The 20931-nt window shown below is 42.0% G+C and overlaps 1 protein-coding gene across 9 annotated transcripts in view; it reads right to left on the reverse strand.

Annotated features, from left to right (window-relative positions):
- The window catches only part of GRIA1 (glutamate ionotropic receptor AMPA type subunit 1), an 843377-nt gene that overhangs the window by 792503 nt on the left and 29943 nt on the right, over positions 1 to 20931 (reverse strand). For all 9 annotated transcript variants that reach the window (XM_033927803.1, XM_033927802.1, XM_033927807.1 and 6 more), the window contains exon 2: positions 16159 to 16276. The gene's annotated coding sequence lies outside the window, so the exon portion shown is untranslated. The remainder of the gene's footprint in view (positions 1 to 16158; positions 16277 to 20931) is intronic.

Genomic DNA, 20931 nt, shown 5'->3' on the forward strand with positions numbered 1-20931 from the left:
CTTAACCATACCCACTTTCTTGTAAGCCCCTTGGACTAGGAAGTGGTAGGCACCTACCGAGTTAGGTATCTAGAAAGCATTAATTTTAATTCAAATCAATTAGTAAGCCAATTAAGCTTGATTTCAGCGCCAATTAAGCTTTTTAAGCAGATTCGGCACCTAGATTGGCTTGGCGCACAACTTTAGGCATCTTTTATAGAATCTGGGCCTTCGTGTTTATGAGTTGATTAAAGAAAGTGAATGTACAAGCAAATTGCTAATAACAAATGTGGAATAGTGATGCAGTACAATATGTTTGTAAAGCTGCAAATGTGCTAATACAACACATTCCCTGGTTGTTAACAAGTGAACTGCCACCTAAAATGCCCTAGTAAAAAGCATATTTACAAAGGCTAGGGTTACCAGATTTGTTCTTACAAAAAAAAAAAAAAAAAAGGACACGTGGCCCCACCCCATTCTGCCTCCAGCACCACCCCTTTCCACCCCTTTCTGTCCTCAGCTCCGGCCCCACACAAACCTTGTATCTTCTTCCCTGAGTCCAGGCCGCATCTGGAGGGCCTCGGAGCATGTGCGGATGTGACACAGTGATGTCACATTCATACACGCATGCGCCTGACGTTATCGCATCACATCTGTGCCTTATCGATGGTTCTCCAGATGCAGCCCTGAGCTCAGGGCCTTCTAAAACCATGAAAAACTGCTGGGATTTGGAAATCTGTCCAGTTACCCAGACAGTCCTCTAAACAGAGGACATGTCTGTGTTTTCCTGAACATCTGGTAACCCTAACAAAGGTGCTTCTTTCAGGCTGAGCCTTGTAGGTCTTAGGGATGTGCAAGCAAAACAAATTCATTTTGCTTAGTTCCCTGTGTCATTTGCAGGTCTTTTCATTTTATTTTGATTTTATTCTAAGTGATTTCACTGACCAGAAATGTTCACTCTTCTTGAGATCAAGGGGAACCCCTCTCTCACAGTGAGAGAAAGATACTCATGCCTTTCAGAAAGGAGGGGAAAGTTTCAAGTTCAAGTTTAAGTTTCAAGTTTATTAGGATTTTATATACCGCCTATCAAGGTTATCTAAGCGGTTTTACAATCAGGTACTCAAGCATTTTCCCTCTCTGTCCCGGTGGGCTCACAATCTAGCTAATGTACCTGGGGCTATGGAGGACTGAGTGACTTGCCCAGGGTCACAAGGAGCAGCGCGGGGTTTGAACCCACAACCCCAGGGTGCTGAGGCTGTAGATCCAACCACTGCGCCACACACTCCTTCACAGAGTGAGGAAGGGCCCTCTGTCCCACATGAAGTGGAACTCTTATTAACTAACTGATGTCAAGACTCTATATGTAGGCCTGCCCTGCATTTCATTTTCAACCTGCTTAAGTTTCATTTATTTAAGAAGCAGGCTGAGGCCCTGCAAGACAACAAGGCTTTGCTGGAAGAATACAGGCCTGTCATGTATTTGAACTTGGATCATGTGAGCAAGAAGATATATGGTTCCTGTTACAGAGAAGCACAAGCAAAACGTAAAGATATAGGCATCAGGCCTTAGGAATGTATTGAACTTTTTACCTAGGCTGGACCTGACATCAGCTAACACAAAAAAACAACAACTTTAATTTGCCAAATAAGGAAAAGACAGAACTATAAAAAAAACTGTGGAATTGTGTACGGATTGGTTATTTATAGATAAGCGCAGCTATGGTTACCGGGAAATGATAGGATATGGTAGATAGGAGCAAATTTGCAATAGGACAAGACAAGTTTTGATTGGCATAAGAGTAAAGGGTGTAACCATGAGGAAAGGTTATAAAAATCGATGCATGCCTTTAACTAGAGATGTACTTACAGCTAGATATTTTTGCCTTGGCATCTATCTGTATGATTTTTCTAATGATCTCTCTAATGTATTACAATTGAGACAATATATTTTGTTAACCTGCTTTTGCTGTTGCATTTTTATACTTTGTTTAAATAAAATATTGTCTGATTTGGTGTAATACATTGCACGTCTGTGTGGTTTTTGGAGTCAGCTTGTGAAGGGCTTTGGCAGCGAGCTATTCAAGAGTTATTTATACAGAAAGCTGAGCAAATGATGCACAGGTCAACCCAAAGTATACATCATGATTTGTTATTAGGTCTCCCTACAAAAATGGATCCAGAGGGTTCAAATTGTTCAAATGCAGCCCTACATTCTTTCTGGGCAAATTGAGAAGAGACACCTCTATTGAATGAGCTGCAATTAGCTCCTTGTATTATTAAAGTTAAATGTAATATTCTTATTAACATTTAGGGCCTGATTCTATAAACATCACCTATCTTGTAGGCGCTGCTCTACACGGTTGTCAATCAACCGCAGAGGGCTGTTAGAATCACACTTAGCGGTGCTTAAGCAGATTTAGGCATTGCTAGGCATCCTAGAGGTACGTACTTGGCATATTAGGCCAGATGTTACCTATTCTCTGGCTTAACCATGTCTACTTTCAGGTAGGCATCGTTAGGTGCCTCAACTTAGGAGTCACCAGATGAATATTCAACACAACTACTACATAATTAGCAATTTAAATATATATTTTTAATGGGTTTTTAATGGTGTGGTCAATTATCACGCCATTTAAACCATTAAAAAACATATAAGACACATGTGAATTTTAGTTAGGCATCACTAGGCGTCCATGATTAGGGTGCCTAGAGGCACCTAACGTAGGTGCCATTTATAGAATCAGGGTCTTAGGGCTTGATTCTCTTTTGGATGCCGCCATTGGCAGCTGCTTAAGAAGCGATGCCAATCAGGGCTGGATTAAGGGGTAGGCCCAGTAGGCACTTGCCTAGGGCCCAAAGTTGTCAGTGGGCCTGCTGAAGAAACAGAGGACTCAGGTTTTTTGTTTGTTTGTTTTATCTTTCAGCAATGCGAGCCCCCTGGGAAAGATCGGCAGCGCTGGGAGATTGACAACGCCACCCGCATCAATGGCAATGCATGTGGAATAAGTGACATCAGAGGGGGTGGACCGGCAGACGCAGGGAGTTGCTGCAAGGTCCAGCGATGACTGCGTCTGCCAGCACTGATCAGGGAAGAAGTGATGTCAGAGGGGGTGGACTAGCAGATGCAGTCATCACGGGACCTTGCAGCAACTCCCTGCATCTGCCGGTCCATCCCCTCCAACGTCACTTACTTCCCGAGCAGAGCCGGCAGCTGAAGTCAACACAGGACCTTGCTTCACAGCACTGGTTAGTTTGGAGGGAGGGAGAGAGAAAGGAGCATAGAAGGGTGGAGGGAGGGAAAGGGGGCAGCATGGTATGAAAGGGTGGTGGAGGGAGAGAAAGGGGTCAGATGCTGATGCAATTAGTGTGCAGGGAAAGGGGAAAAAGGTATAAGGGGGAAGGATACTGGATGGAATTGGGTTAGAGGGGGCTACTGGCCTTGATGGACCATTGGGATGACCCAGTAAGGCTATTCTTATGTTCTTATGATTAGAAGCACTAACCTGGATTGGTCACAACAAAAACAGGATACTGGATTAGATGGACCATTGGTCTGACCCAGTATGTAGGGTTACCAGATGTCTGGATTTCTCCAGACATGTTCTCCTTTTGAGGACACGTACAGGGGTCCAGACAGCTTTTCAAAACCCAGCATTATGTCAGAGTTTTGAAAAGCTTCCTGACAAAATCACGTCGGGAAGGGGCATCCGCGCATGTACGGACGCAGCACCGCGACATCATTGTGTTGCGTCCACACATGAGCGGATGCCATCTGGGGGTGGGGCTAGAGGCGAAATACATAGAAACATAGAAAGTGACGGCAGATAAGGGCCAAGGCCCATCAAGTCTGCCCACACCAATGACCCTCCCCTACCTCCCTTTGTGAAGAGATCCCACCTTTCGATCCCATTTAGCTTTAAAATCAGGCACACTGCTGGCCTCAATTACCTGTATCGGAAGACTATTCCATCGATCTACCACCCTCTCTGTGAAGAAGTACTTCCTGGTGTTGCCATGCAATATCCCTCCCCTGATTTTCCATGGATGCCCTCATGTTGACGTGGGTTCCTTGAAGAAGAAGATATCCTCCCCTACCTCGATACGACGCGTGAGGTATTTGAATGTTTCGATCATGTCCCCTCTCTCCCTGCGTTCCTCTAGGGAGTAGAGCTGCAATTTATTCAGCCGTTCCTCATACGGGAGCTCCCTGAGCCCTGTTACCATCCGTGTGGCCATTCGCTGGACCGACTCAAGTCTCAGCACATCTTTGCGGTAATGTGGTCTCCAGAACTGCACACAATATTCCAGATGGGGTCTCACCATGGACCTATATAATGGCATTATGACTTTGGGCTTACGGCTAACAAAACTCCTGCGTATGCAACCCATGATTTGTCTGGCCTTAGATGAAGCTTTCTCCACTTGAGTTGCAGTCTTCATGTCCTCACTGATGATTATCCCTAAGTCACGATCCGCTACAGTTCTCTCTAGGATCTCACCATTAAGACTGTAAGTCTTACATGGATTTTTGTTACCAAGATGCATGACCTTGCACTTTTTGGCGTTGAAATTTAGTTGCCAGGTCCTGGACCAATTCTCCAGTAGGAGGAGGTCATGTGCCATACTATCGGTCTTGGATTTGATGTCAGGGCATGGCAAAGGCGGAACTGGGTGGTCCTGGGGGCAGGGCCATGGGTCTGGATTTTCCCCTAAGGAAAATCTGGTAACCCTACCAGTATGACTTTCTTACGTTCTTGTGTTCACTGAATATAATGTGCCAGGTTGCTCCGCAAGGTTTAACTGGACTGGAGCCTCTCTTTCATGGTTAAGTCCTTTTGAATAACAGGCACAAAAGTTCTAAATTTTGATCAGACCATCTTGACTGCAAAGCTGAATTCGATAAGTCAATTTTTACACATTTCCATGGGCCATATACTGTATATTAACTCAGTGCCAAGGATTTGAGCCTTCAGTTCACAAAATATTTCATGTGTTCTTTCACACCATGAACAACCTGACATTATTGTTGATGTCAGTTTGGTTATTTCATATCTAAATTCTTAATTATAATAGGCTTCATCATTCATTCCATTCCTGCTAAGAAAATTATAGTTAACAAGATCGTACATTTCATCTCAATTAAGTTAACTTCCTGGGGACATGGCCAATGATAACTTGATACTGTTTGAGCTCCCATAGAGTATGAGCTGCATTCATTTCTCATCTGCTGCTGCTTTTTTTTCTTGTAATTTTCAGCTTTTAATCATTCTTTCATAATTTTGTGTAAGGTTTGTGATAACTTGGAAGTTTATTTAAAAATACTTTTGTTCACCTCTATGGTTAACTTTGTCTTGCAGTAGAAGAATAAAAACTATGGGGTAATTTTTAAACTTTTTTTCCCCATATATAAAACATGCTTTATGAGCAGAAAAGGGTTGTTATAAAATCACACAGAGGTATGCATGAGTGAAAACTAACCGAGCGATACTCAGCCTACAGCAGTTAGTGCAATCAATATTCAGCTAGCAGTGAAAAGTATGCTTTTTTTTTTTTTTTTTAAGCAGACCATGATCAGTTCTCCTTTTCAACATTTTTTAAGCCCTCTAGCTACTGTCATACAGGATCTAGGTCTACATCCATTTTTCTACACTGGTCCACTTTCCTCTGATTTGACCCAGCTTCTCTCCATGTTAACATGAGGCATCTCATTCTGAATCCATTGAAAACTACTGCCTGATAGCAGTGGCGTAAGCGAGGGTGAGAGACGCCTGAGGCCGTGGCGCTCCCTCCCCGCCCTCTTCTCCACCCCACAGCTTCTTCCCCACCCCCCCCTGCCATGCGCACACACCCCTTTCCTACCCCATGCCTCTTTTAATGTCCCCGGTGTGAGGAGCATCACCAACTCACTGCTGATGTCGGCTCTCCCTCTGATGTCACCTCCTAGGCATGGGACCCAGAAGTAACGTCCGAAGGAGTGCTGCAGATTGAAGTTGCTGCTCACGCCAGTGAAAAGAAAGAGGTATGGTGGGAGGGGGAAGGGTAGTGAAGATGTGTGCATGGGGGGGACAGGAGTGGGGGTGGAGAGGAGTAGGGGTGTTGGCGCCCTCACCAAGATAGCACTTGGGGGGTGGATCGTCCGCGAATCCCCTCCCCCCTTTAACTATGCCACTGCCTCAGAGTACAGGAAACTATATGCACACAATTTGGTCCCGATTCTATAAATGGCACCTAGCTCCTAGGCGGAATTGAACACGATTGTCAATCGTCCACTGGGCGTCATTTATAGAATCATGTCTAGTGACACCTAAGTGTTCTTAGGTGCTTGATGGCGTTAAAAACCTTAGGCAAACTGCCATTTAGGACAAGGTTTTCTTGGCCTAAATGAGTGCATCTAAGGTATGCACCTACTAAAGCCTAAGTGAAACTATGCCCAAAACCTGCCCTGAATCTACACCAAATCCACCCCTAACCACACCTCCTTGCTGGTAGGCAGCTCAGTGTAGGCGCCTACCCTGAAGTGGTAGGCGCCTACCAAGTTAGATGCCTACTGGTAAATTAATTTTTTTAATGTTTTTAAATTGGGGGTTTTTTGTGCCGCTTTCAATTATCAGTGACAATTATCCCCACCCCCCACCCACCCAAACACACACTTTTACAAAACCGTAGCACGGTGCCATCGCTCAAAGAATTCCTATGAGTGTCGGAGCTGTTACTCTGCAGCTGGTGCTAAAAACCACGCCACAGTTTTGTAAAAAAAGGGGAGATAAGTTAGGCTCCTAAATCAGCTAGGCACGCCAATCTAGGCGCCTAATTTCAGGTACCATTTATAGAACCCGGCTTTTGTGATTTGCAGGATGAGCACTAATGAGAGACATGAATTATATGTTTTGGAAGAGTTCTGTGTTATAATTTTCAAAGTATGAAAACAAAATGAATACAAGGGGGGAAAAAAGAAAAAGAAAACTCATGTTTCCATTTAGAAAATCAGAGAGAACTAACTATCTGTTTTGAAAATAATTTAATTGACGAGTGCCTCTGAAGCAACGCTGAGTTATGTGTTTTATACCAGTGGTTCCCAACTCTGTCCTTGAGAACCACCAGGCTAATCAGGTTTTCAGGATAACCCTAATGAATATGCATAAGAGAGATTTGCATATAATGGAAGTGAGAAGCATGCAAATCTGCTCCATGCATATTCATTAGGGCTAGCCTGAAAACCCGATTGGCCTGGTGGTCCTCCAGGACAGGGTTGGGAACCACTGTTTTATACTATGAAAATCAATGAAGCAAAGATGTGCCTCTTTTTGCCCAAAAATGTTTTCCTTCATGCCATTACTGTTTTGTTTTGTTTTGTTTTTAATTTTGTTGTATATTTTTAGAGGGTATGAAGGGGAAGGACCAAAAGTTGAAATGATTCTTTAATGATGATGGAACAACTAAGAAGGTAAAATTCTATAACAATGGGCCTAACTGCCAGGCACAATAATGTACTGTCATGCTCTATTAAGTTACTGCAATGTTATATCAAACTTACATCACCACCACCCCATGCTGTGTGAGGTATTGTCCTGTCATATCCTATTAAGTATTGCCATGCTTTTTGAGTGCTATCATGCTCCCCTATGTACTATCCTATCATGTCATGATCTAAAATGTACTGTCATGCTCTACATTACAATACTCTGTTATATTTTATGATGTTTACCTGTTATGTTTTATTATGAATGTAAAATTGTAACTCATTCTGAGCACTTCTGGGAGGACAGGATATAAATCCAAATAAATAAATAAATTTTCATTCTTAATTATGACAGCTAAGAGACTGGATGACTCTCTCAGTCAGCCTTCACTAATAGTTTCAATTTGATATACTATCTATAAAATGCAGTAATTACTTAGGCATTATTCAATAACCCTGCCCTGGCCATAGCTGCAACACGTCATGTCCGATAAATCAGAATTCTGTTTTCCAAATAAAAGTGAACCACTGCATTTCTTTGGAGAGAAAGTACTTAGGTTTCCCAGGGAGACATGCCTTAACCTCTTCCTCCCAAAATATATGCCTCAGTTCATCACTTATCTGGTGAGATAATTTCAGAGAAAACAACCTCCCTATCCCCAAATCCTCCACAAGTAGTTATAGAGAAATTGATAGTCTACGACATTTAACAGGCTCTTATTGGCAGTGTGATGCTAATTAATTATTGGAAGGGCCATGAACAATATTTAAGACTATTCAGCAAAGACTATGATGGTAAATTTACCTGCCAAGTACAAATACAATTGATTGATCTTTTTTTTTTTTAATACTTCAATCTTGAGCAACAGCACTCTTGAGCTTGACACACAGATTAATCACATAGCAGAGGAAATGTCAGTGAAATATTCTTCCACATAAACTCATTAAAGAGGGTAGTGATAGTCCATTCTTTGTAGTGTCAGTTAAAACTGTTGATCCTTCAAACAGAATTAAAGGTTCAAACACTACAAAGGATTTTAAAAAAAAGCTATGAAGGGACTTTAAAATGGGAACAAATTGTCCTTTTTCACCCACAATAATCAAACTGAGGAAATATTAACTTGTACTCTCATATCATGCTGTTTCGTCAAACCAAACACTAAGGATTGGTCAACTGGGGCACACACTTGCATAGAGGAGCATTTTTGATATGAGGTCTAAATCCGAGATTAGACATTTGGGGCTGATTCTATAAATGGCACCTACTTAAGGTACCACTAGCGGAGTGCCACAGGGTTCAATCCTGGGCCCACTCCTCTTCAACATATTCATTGGGGATCTGACTCAAGGGCTTCAAGGCAAGGTAACCTTATTCGCTGATGACGCCAAACTATGCAATATAGTAAACGGCTATAATCTACAGGATGCTATGGAGCAAGTCCTGCATACTTTAGAAAGTTGGTCCTTGATATGGCAGCTGGGCTTCAACGCCAAGAAATGTAAGGTCATGCATCTCGGTAACGGAAATCCTTGCAGAACTTACACGCTGAATGGAGAAACTTTAACCAGGACTACAGCAGAACGAGACTTAGGAGTAATCATCAGTGCTGGCTGACATGAAAGCAGCCACTCAAGTGGAGAAGGCTTCATCTAAAGCACGGCAGATGATAGGTTGTATCAAGAGAAGCTTCGTCAACAGGAAACCTGAAGTCATGATGCCATTGTACAGAGCCATGGTGAGACCTAATTTGGAGTACTGTGTGCAATTCTGAAGGCCACATTACCGTAAGGATGTGCTCAGAATTCAATCGGTTCAGCGGATGGCCACCAGGATGGTCTCGAGGCTAAAGGGTCTCCTGTACGAAGAAAGACTGAGCAAATTGCAGCTCTACACTCTCGAAGAGCGTAGGAAGAGGGGAGACATGATTGAGACATTTAAGTACATCACGGGACGGGTCGAGGTGGAAGATGATATCTTTCTTCTCAGGGGACCCTCGACCACAAGAGGACATCCGCTCAAACTCAGGGGAGGGAAGTTTTGTGGAGACGCCAGGAAATGCTTCTTCACGGAGAGAGTGATCGAGCACTGGAACAAGCTTCCAGTGCAGGTGGTCGAGGCACGCAGCATCCCTGACTTCAAGAACAAATGGGATACCCATGCGGGATCCCTACGAGGTCATGCCAAGGGATAGGGTCACTAGGACTTGAATGAGCGGGTCAGTAGAGTGACAGTATAATTACAATTATACTTTAAGGGGTCAGAAGACTTAAGAGGGTGAGTAAATAGTGTGGGCAGACTTGATGGGCTATATAGCCCTTATCTGCCGTCATCTTTCTATGTTTCTATGTTTCACTAGGCGCCCTAATCGCAGATGCCTAGCGACGTCTAATGAAAACTTGTGCATAACTAAATTGATTTTTAATGTGTTAGATGATATGGTAATTGACCACACCATTAAAAATCTATTTTTTTTTTTTTAAATCATTTTGGATTGAGTGAGGATATCCGTGTGGCTCCTAGCAACGCCTAAGTCAAGGCACCCTCATAAGAACATAAGCATCGCCTCTGCTGAGTCAGACCACAGGTCCATCGTGCCCAGCAGTCCGCTCTCGCGGCGGCCCCCCCAGGTCAGTGACCTGTAAATGATCCATTATTGAAGACATTTTGTCCTGTGTAGTACCCCTTTAACTATATCCTTCAATCCCCTTTTCCTTCAGGAACTTGTTCAACACCTTCTTGAAACCCAAAATCGTACTCTGCTCTACCACCTCCTCCGGAAGCGCATTCCAGGTATCCACCACCCTCTGAGTGAAGAAGAACTTCCTAGCATTCGTTCTCAATCTATCTCCCTTCAATTTTCTTGATTGCCCTCTTGTTCTTGTTTCCCCAGCCAGTCTGAAGAATCTGTCTCTCTCTATACCTTTTATGATCTTGTAAGTTTCTATCATGTCCCCTCTAAGTCTATGTTATTCCAGGGAAAAGAGCCAGTTTCTCCAGCCTCTCGGTTTTCCATGCCCTTTATCATTTTCGTTGCTCTTCTTGGGACTCTCTCGAGTGTCGCCATATCCTTCTTAAGGTACAGTACTCCAGATGCGGGCGCACCATCGCCCGATATAGTGGCAAGATAACTTCTTTGGTTCTGGTAGTGATTCCAATGCCTATTGAGCCTATTCATGCCTACCTCAAAAGTAGGCATGGTTAGGGTGGCAGAGAATAGGGGTGACATTGGTGCACTGACAATTCCGCCCCGATATTTGACTAATGCAGGACTAATGCACGCCACCCTATGCTGTCCTATTTGTGCTCTGAGGGAGTGTGGGGGGGAACCCCCATGTTTGCACTTTGAGGGTGTGGAGGGAACCCCCCCACTACACTCGTGCTCTCATTGAGGGGAGGGGGGGTGGGGGAACCCCTCCACTATACTTCCAACATCGCACTCTGAGCACTTACAACTCACCCTGTCGCTGTATCTAATCTAATCTAATCTAAACCTTAAGTTTATATACCGCATCATCTCCATGAGAATGGAGCTCGACACGGTTTACAAGAACTTAAAATAGTGGGTAGAGAAGAAGACAAAGGATTACATGAACTTATGTGTAGAAGGGGGAAGAGAAAGGGGGGTTTGCGCTCTGAGGGGGGTGGGGGGAACTTTTACAATGACGCGCTCAGGGGTTGTTCAATGTCAGCGCGCTCTGAATTTGAAGATTGCCGCAACAACACACACACTACACTTACAATTGTGTCCCAACAATTCCGCTCCCTTCATGCGCGCACTTGTCTGTGCGGAGTTGTCAGGGTGCAATTGTCCTGCATGCTATTGATGGCATCACTAAGCACTTGGCATCACTAGGCACTTGAATTAGTTGCCTGGAAATTAGGACAGGTAAAACTTGGCCTAATATACCAGTGCTTACCTATACAATACCTAGTGATGACTAAGTCTGCTTAGGTTCTGCTAGGTGTGATTCTATAAATGATACCTAGCAGTTAATTGACAATTATATTGACCAGCATCTACTGTAGAAGTTAGGCACAGTTAGGCTAGGGTTACCATATGTCCAGTAAAACCCGGATATGTCCTCTTTTTAGAGGACTGTCTGGGCACACGGAGGGATTTCCAAAACCCCGAAATTTGTCCGGGTCTTGGAAATCCTGAGCTTAGAGGCCGTGTCTTTAAGCCTATGCACATGTGTGGCCATCACCATGATGAAGTCATACGCACATGTGTGTGATGTCATGGCGTTGATGTCCGCGCATGCACGGAGGCTTCCAAATGCGGCCTTCGAGCTCGGGGAGGTTTGTGTGGGGGTGGGGTCGGAATGGGGTGGAGCTGGGGCAGAGTAGGGCAGGGTCAGGTGTCCTCTTTTATTCAAAGAGGAAATCTGGCAACCCAAAATTCAGCGCTGTTTATAGAATCAGGCCCTTTGTGGAACAGCACAGAAATCCAGAAGTGAATAAGACCATATTCAAAACAGGAAGGCATCCATCTTTTTGTTTCAAAAATAGCCATTTCTCAAATATGTGTCTTTTTGAACCATTTTTACAAAAAAAAAAAAAAAGAAATGTCCAAAACAAAATCGCACAAAACAAACCATTGGGATGTAGAAGGGGGCCAGCATTTTTAGTAGACTGGCCACAGAGAAATTGGGCACTGCAGTGAACTTCAAATAAAAAATTCCAGGTGCACATCTCTCCAGAACACCCTTATATTGTATGGTGAGCCCTCCAAAATCCACCCAAACCTACTAGACTTAACTGTACACACCAATAGCCCTTATCTATACATAGGTACAGTAAGATCTGAATAGATTTTGAAAGGATCATAGGCTGTCCAATCCCAAATCTTTGATTCAAAGTAGCCAACAATAAGATCCACATATTACAATCCAATGGAGAAACAAATTTAATTCAAATGGTTTTGAAAAAGAAAAGAGTTTGGAACAGAGAATAAGTAGGTACCGGTAGTTGTTTAGCAAATAGCGTAATCACATTCCAATACTGAGCTGCTGGAAAAGGAAATGAACTATCTAATATTCTCTATAATGACTACCCTTACATGAAAGGAAGTTTAATACAAAATGATCCTTGGATCGAAAATTTTCCTTAAATGATGAAATAGATATCAGATCTACTAAATGCATGGGCACTTCTCCATTAATAATTTGTAAAATGAAGCATGACAATTTAAAACTTATGGGGCTGAGTCTATAAACAATGCCTACATCAGCTGGCGCCTAAAAAAAGGTGCCAGTCATGTGTCAATCACGCTTAGGCACCATTTAAAGAACCGCAGCTAGCAGTGCCTATGTAAAAACTTAGCGACATGAAATGATGGCGAAGGTTTTAAAGGCCTATATTTCAGGTGCCGCTATCCCTGTTCCATTCCTGTAAGTTCTGCCTTAACTGCACAAGCCTCAAACGCTTATGATTTTAAAGTGTTTGAGACTTGCGCAGATGAGGACGGAGCTTAGGCATTGGTGGAATGAGGCATTATGAAATCACAATCTGAGCTCTAGAATGTTGCTACTTATGATTTGAAAGTGTTTGAGGCTTGTGCAGATGAGGACGGAGCTTAGGCATTGGTGGAATGAGGCATTATGACATCACAATCTGAGCTCTAGAATGTTGCTACTTATGATTGGAAAGTGTTTGAGGCTTGTGCAGATGAGGACGGAGCTTAGGCATTGGTGGAATGAGGCATTATGACATCACAATCTGAGCTCTAGAATGTTGCTACTTATGATTGGAAAGTGTTTGAGGCTTGTGCAGATGAGGATGGAGCTTAGGCATTGGTGGAATGAGGCTTTATGACATCACAATCTGAGCTCTAGAATGTTGCTACTTATGAGGCTTGTACAGATGAAGACAAAGCTTGCAGGAATTTGGCAGGGACATGAAAAGAACTTGCGGGGATGAGACAGGAAAATGAGTTCCCATGGGGACAGGGAAAAATTTGTCCCCGTATCATTCTCTAATTTGTACTGTTCAGCTAAACTATGTCAAGAACTGTTGAATACCTGATTTTCATAAACTTTCCTTTATTTCCTGATAGTAACAAGCTGAACTTGCTACCATTTTTGGCTCTGATGCTCTGCAGGGTTTCACGGTAAGTTATCTTGCTTTTAAGAACCTTTCACTTTTTCTTTCTATAACAAATGTTTACCTGCAAATTGGTTTCATTCTTTTTCACTTTTTTTTTTTTTTAATTTCCTGCTTCCAATGGACTATTTGAAATACACTAATGATGTTTCATGCCATCTCTACCGTGTGCCTTTATTCACATGAATGAGACTTTATGTTTTTATAAATCACAACAGTCAGAAAACATGGTTGCCTTCATGAGATCTTGGAAACAACATTACCTATGATTTTATAAGAGAATTATATATTATCATCTCCAGTTGAGTGAGAATGCTGATGATTAAGGTACAATGCAGAACATAAAAAAAACAAGAAATTTATCAACCACAGAAAGTCTGTTGGTAATGTTTATAAATAGGATTTTGCTATATTATTTTCACAGTCTTATAAATCTTATAAAGCATTATAGCCTGCAGTCATAAAAAAATAATAAGTTTATGGAAATAATGCCATGATCAGGAAGGAAGGACGTGGAAACAAATTAGCCACCGATGATATGTTTGGTCAAGAAAAAAAACACATTTTTGAGTTATAGGGGTCCTTTTACTAAGGCGTGCTAACCGATTTAGCACGTACTAATCGATTTAGCGCACAATAATAGATATAGTGCATGCTAAAGATTAAAACACCCTAAATGCTAAGGCACCCATAGAATATAATGGGCGCCTTAGCATTTAGCGTGCACTAAATGGGATAGCGTGCCTTAGTGAAAAGGACCCCATAGTCACAAGGAGAATACAGTTGTACCTTGGTTTACAAGTGCACCAGTTTGCGAGTGTTTTGCAAGACGAGCAAAACATTTGCAAACTTGGTGCCTCGTAAACCGAGCGCGCCTCGATTTGCGAGCGCCCCCCACCCCCACCCCCGAACCGGCACCCTCCCACCTGCGATCCGGCACCCTCCTGTCGCCATCGGCACCCTCCTGCCGCGACCTGAGGTCCCCCCAACCCAACCGAACCCTCTTCTTACTTTGATGTAGCCTCCGCACCAGCACCAGCACCCTCTCTGTGAAAAACAATTTCCTAACGTTACTCTTAAGTTTACCATCCCTCATCCTCAATTTATGTCCTCTAGTTTTATCAATTTCCCTTCTCTAGAAAAGATTTGGACCTATATTAATACATTTCAAATATTTAAATGTCTATATCATATCACCTTGTCCCTCCTCTCCTCTAGAGCATACATGTTGAGGTCTTCTAGTCTCTTCTTGTACTTGTTTTGGTGCAAAATTCCTACCATTTTCATTGCTTTCCTCTAGACCGCTTTAAGTCTTCGTATATTGTTGACCAGATAAGATCTCCCAAACTGAACACAATATTCCAAGTGGGGTCTCACCAATAACCTTTACAAGGCCTTAACAGACATCGCGCTGGCGTTGTGGGGGGTTGTAACCCCCCTCATTATACTTGAAACCGAACTTTTTGCCTGTTTTTTAGGGAAAAAGTTCAGTTTTAAGTATAATGTGGGGGGTTACAACCCCCCAAACCCCCCTACAACGCCAGCGCAATGTCTGTTAAGTAAAATGGGGGGTTCCCCCCCCACACCTCCTGTCGGAGCCCTTTAAAATAGTGCTTTTCTTCGGCGCGCCATCAACCTTGCGCTCAGTTGTCAGTGCGCCGTTGTCTCGCACAATTTAGTCCCATCACCGCCGCATGCGCTAGCCGCTACCGCCTCCTTTTAAGCAGACGGTAATTTTTCGGCTAGCACGCGCTAATCTTGTGCGTGCGCTAAAAATGCTAGCACACCTTAGTAAAAGGAGCCCCAAGTCTGTCAGCCAACCCAACTGTACAACAATTGTAAACATAACAATCTTCCCTTCATAGAATCGCTTGGTTCTATAACGCATCTCTTCCACTTTGTTACTTTGCACTAAACTGTATTGCCAGATTTGTTCCGTAAATCACCTTGAACCTCTTCAAGCACAATGTGACTCATAAATCCTGGATTAGATTAGATCTATCATTCTATGTCCCTCTGCCCCTCCAACATGCTCATATATTCTCATTTGTAGCTCTGTTCTGTTGTGGTGTCATTTGACCATCTGTTTAAAACTGGATGGTTCAGCGTCACGCTTTTACTTGTCACAATAACTCAGTATAGAAACATAGGGAAAAGAGATAATTATTGTATAACTAACTGTCAATATCCAACGTCACTACATGTGACTAAAGAATCAATTTATGTAATTAACACACACCATATACGAGTAATTCACTAATTTCATATTCAAAAAATCTCACTGAATATAATCAATTCGAGGAAGTGGGTATATCATAAGGCTGATGAAATCAGATCATAGGATCTCTTATAACATATATGTTATTTCAGATCCCTGTCCTGGGATTATAGCTTTAATCATATATACACACACCACCTACCCTCACAAATAACACAAAGTAATACCCCTTACCAATTGCTATAAACTTTTCCTTATCTTTCAAACTATAAGCATCACATCTGTAAATATACCCGCATCAAAAAATATATCAGCTCGAACACCGAGATGTGTCTCTATTTATTTGATATAAAATATCATATCAGCAAGTGCAAAAAAATTAAATATCAGCAACACTTACCTTTCGTGATGAACACAACTTCCAGCGCTGGTGAATTTTAACAGACTCACAACGCTGTCTCTCATGTATGTGTTTCAAACAGATCTTCATCGGGGGAACTTTGTCCACATTGCCAAAACTGCAAAAAAAAACAAACATTATAATAATGCTGACTGCAGCATCATACCTCATATACTGCTAATACAATTAACAGATTTCCACGATGACCAGATCGACACTATAGTTCAAGACAGCAACCATGCACATTTCCATGAAAGAAAGGACAACAAACTACCTTACAAATAGTTCACCGTGCTTTTATGAACGGCTATGATGCCATGTTGAATTTGTGCGGTCATTCTGCAAATTTGAATACCCAAGTGGGCGTTGCACAGGACACTCCCCACTAATGTCATCAATGTAACACTACGTCTCAAAAGGGATCCAAATAATACCGCGTGACTGGTTCATACTCAATGAGTAGCACCATAAACAAGATCTGCTGACCGTTAAACCCCAGATTAAAGGGCAAAACCGTGAACAATATACACTCACAAACAAAAACTCAAAAATAGAGATCATAGTCCATAGTCTGTTATTGAGAAAGACATAGGAAACCACTGCTTGCCCTGTATCGGTAGCATGGAATGTTGCTACTCCTCGGGTTTTGGCCAGATACTACTGACCTGGATTGGCCACCGTGAGAACAGGCTATTCGGCTTGATGAACCATTGGACTGACCCAGGTAAGGCTACTCTTATGTTCTTTAAAAATCCCTAGAATAATAAATGTGAATTCACAAACCTAAATTCCTACTGATAAAACCACATAAACAGATAATCATAAAAATATTAATAAGAATTTGATAAAAATGTTTGCTCCACACTGCATATTTCAGACCTCAGAGAAGGTTTACAAAAGCCAAGTTTACTTGTCAGAAAGGCAGCCTTTCTTATCACAAAACCAATAGAAATCAGATGAAAAAGGAGCCTTTAGCATATGGCTGCCATCCCATGCTGCCCGTGGCTCATTAGAATGGGCTCTAAACTCCCACGTTACTTATTCTCTGTTTGACAAGCTCAATTGATCTTCATCAACCTCTGACAAAGGATAGTGAAGTGGCTTGTTTTTCACTAATCAGATGATACTGGTTAAATGGGTAGTTTTAATTTTCGCTCTTATTCACTTCTGGATTGCAGACTTCATAAGTATAAGTCTCCATTCATCAGGTCTCACAAGGTTTAATTATCTCCTTATCCTAACCTCAATGCCAGAGCATTAAAGAATAAACAAAAGAAAAATATATATCTGAAGAACAAAAAGCAAACAGGGAAGACAACTTGCTTTAATAAGGAAGTAAAGAAAAAAAACAGTCTCTTGCTGCTTTTGCCTTCAATATACTTTCTCTCTTTCTGAACATTTTAACAATTCACTGTACATTAGCAAGAAGAGAAGGTCTCAACTTTAATCTGTAAAGGCTACAAATGGGTCAATTAAGTAAAATGTTCAAATTAACTCATTTTTAAGGGCTTCTGTAAACTGCGTCCCGATTGTAGGCAGCCTTAGGCGAAACTAGGCGGCCCTACGCATCTCCCTAGTAGAGCGGGAGACTCTTACAATGTAGCCCAGCAAAATGCTTGACTACATTGTAAGTAGACGCGGCTGCTATACTTAATCGCGGCAAGGGTGCTCCCAGCCGCAATAAGTATAGCAGCTGCGGCCGCCAATCTCCCCCTCCCCCCTAAATGAACGAGGCAGGAGGGATGCCCAATCCTTCCTGCTGAAAGACACCCCCCCCCCCATCCATCTGGCACTTTCTACCACTTTTGGGACTTTTTTTTTTTTGTAAACAAGCCCCTTATTGTCTTTACCATTATGATCTCATACAATAGCTATATTTAGACGCATAATTTTGACTTCTTAAAGATTACCGAATTACTTGGAGCTATCTTGCTGTAATGCATTGTTGTATTCTAGACCCACTAGAGATGTAATATATTTAATTCTAAGACAAGCACTATTCCAATGAATATTTCTAAGAAGAATTATAGAAAATGATGCGATTCCATAATGGCTTAACTTACAACCTGGGGTCCTTGATGGAATCTGTATTGGCAAAAAAGATGCCTGTTCACTTAAGAAGTGGGCATTTTATTGAACGGGTTTTTGATCTTTTATTTTGCTGATGAATTACTCAAGTTTAGTTGTTTACTACAAGCCTCACACTAAGCTACCCATTGGGAGAAAGCTGTTAGAACTAAAAGTCCAGAGCAGTCATTTCCCCTCTGTTCCTGTTTTTCTTATATTCAGAGCAGGAACTGAGTAAGATTCATACAAAGAGTTATTCAGATGGCATACAAAAAAGCACTGAAGGGAAAAATTGTGTTCTTACTTGTAGCCGAAATAACTTTTCATGTTTTTATAGAAGAGGCTAGACAAGAGATAATCACCTTAGTGTCTCTGTGAGTGTCTTCTACACATAAAATGGACCACAAATACATCAAATAAAATCGAGATTTTTTTTTTTTACATATCACTAAAAATAATCAGGAGTTTTGCATGGAGTAATCCGCCCAGAACTGCAACAGTAATGTAATGTAATATAGTAATTGATGGATGGAAGATACTTGTGTGCAATACCGCCACAGGTATTGGTGAGGCCAAGTGACATCGCAGGTTATACAGGGGGGGGGGCGGCAAGGATTGGATTAATTTTGAGAGTGAAGCACAGTTAAACCTGCATATTTTGCACTGTTCTCTTTGAACATCAGGCCCAATGTTGCTATGTATTTGATACTATTGCAAACTTTCCTGTATTGTGAAATCCCCAGATACCTCAGTAAGACATTTTTTTTTTTTTTTACGATACCACTAGGAAGCGAATATTTTCAGGCACAGCCCCTACGCTTTGGAACACACTCACACTTTATCTGAGGGAAGAGACTAATCTTGGAAAATTCAAAGGAAACTTAAAAACCTTCCTATTTAAGGGCGCGTACAACCTATGACTTCCCCGCTTCTAATGATTCTCAAAAAGGAAGAGCATAACAACCCCTCCCTAATGTACCCCCTTTTTATGTATTCTACTCTATTTACAATTGTAGTTCCACCCACTTTTTCCTCTCGTTCCTGTACTTCATGTCACGTCATATGATTTTGTTTTTATCCCCTGAAATTTTAAACTTTTTATATTATAACCTTGTACACCGCTTAGACTGCTATTATAAGCGGAATATCAAATTTTAATAAACTTGGAAACATAGATTTCATTCTCTATTAAGCCTATGCACCTACCTATAATTAAGCCTTGAAGTTAATTGCGAGCATCAGTTGGTGGGGTGGCCCAGAACCATAAAGACACATCAGTGGCTTAGCGAGGGTGAGAGGCGCTCGGGGCTGTGGCGACCCTCCACCGTACTCGTCTCCGCCACCCCCGCTCCTTTTCCAATCTCCCCTGCCACTTGCATCTCACTACCTTTTCCCTGTATTTCTAGTTGAAGTTGTTGTTCACGAGAGTCAACCACGTGCTCCTCGCAACCTGTCGGCTCTCCCTCTGACATCACTTCCTATGTGTGGCACCCAGAAGTGATGTCAGCAGCAGAGCCGATGGAGTCACAAGGAGCATAGTGTTGACCGCCACGAGCAACAACTTCAAGTAGAGATAAGGGGGAAGGGAAGGGGGTACACGTGTGGCAAGGGGAGGAGTGAGAAGAGGGGGGATGCAGAGGAGATGGGGTACTGGCACCCCTATCAACATGGCGCCTGGGGCAGACCACCTCCCCATTACTACACCACTGGACACAGTGTTATAGCTTTACTGGTTATGGCAGCTGTTTAGATTATAAAATTTAATGTCAAGACATGTAGGTGGAGATGATATGTCCTTATCCGGATGGTAGGGAACCACTGAGGAAAAGAACAATAAAGTGACTTGAACAAAGAGTGATGCCTACAAGTGGTCAAGCTTCCATGGTTGGAAACTGAGATATATCTAGAATTCATTGGACAGAGTGGCTGGGTCTAATCTACATTACATTACGGATTTCTATTCCACCATTACCTTGCGGTTCAAGGCGGATTACAAAATGGTTTATCCGGTGATTAGAAGTATTTAGGGAGTAGTTTGTACATTTCTTTGAGTTGTTAAGGATTACATCTGAGTTGTCAAGATATTAGAAGTTCATATGTAATAGTTGCAGGTGATGCTTGAGACATTTCTGATTGTGTTAGTTTGGTTTTATGTGTTTTATGAATAGAAGGGTTTTTATTTCTTTTTTGAAAATTTTGTAGTCTGTGGTCGTGGTCAATAGGTTGAAGAGTTGTGGGTCGAGTTTTGATGCTCGAGTGGCTAGGAAGTTGTCATACAGTTTTTTTCTTTTAATCTAATCTAGTCTTCAGTTTATATACCGGGTCATCTCTCATTGGAGCTCGACTCGGTTTACAAGTAGTTAGGAGACCAGAATATACATAAAATAAGGAGAAGTAAGGATAGTAGAAATTAATTTAGTCTATCATAAAAGTAGATCTTGTAATGTTAGCGATTAGTAGATTCTGCAGGTAAACTATTTAGGTATTGTGAGAATAGCAGGATTTTTAAGGTTCTAATAGATCCAGAAAGTCCATTCCAAATCTCTACCAACTTGAAAGCATAGGACTGACAAAGTTTCCCAGCTGATTTAATTCCCTTGAAAGAGGGAAACAATAATTTGTACTTCTGTGTGTTCCTCAAATAGCGGGATCTGTGAGCATTCCAGTATAAAGGAATCAAAGGCTCAAATATTCCATAAAGAAGTT

Source organism: Geotrypetes seraphini, chromosome 18, assembly GCF_902459505.1.
Source record: "Geotrypetes seraphini chromosome 18, aGeoSer1.1, whole genome shotgun sequence".
In the NCBI taxonomy this organism is placed as follows: Eukaryota; Metazoa; Chordata; class Amphibia; order Gymnophiona; family Dermophiidae; genus Geotrypetes; species Geotrypetes seraphini.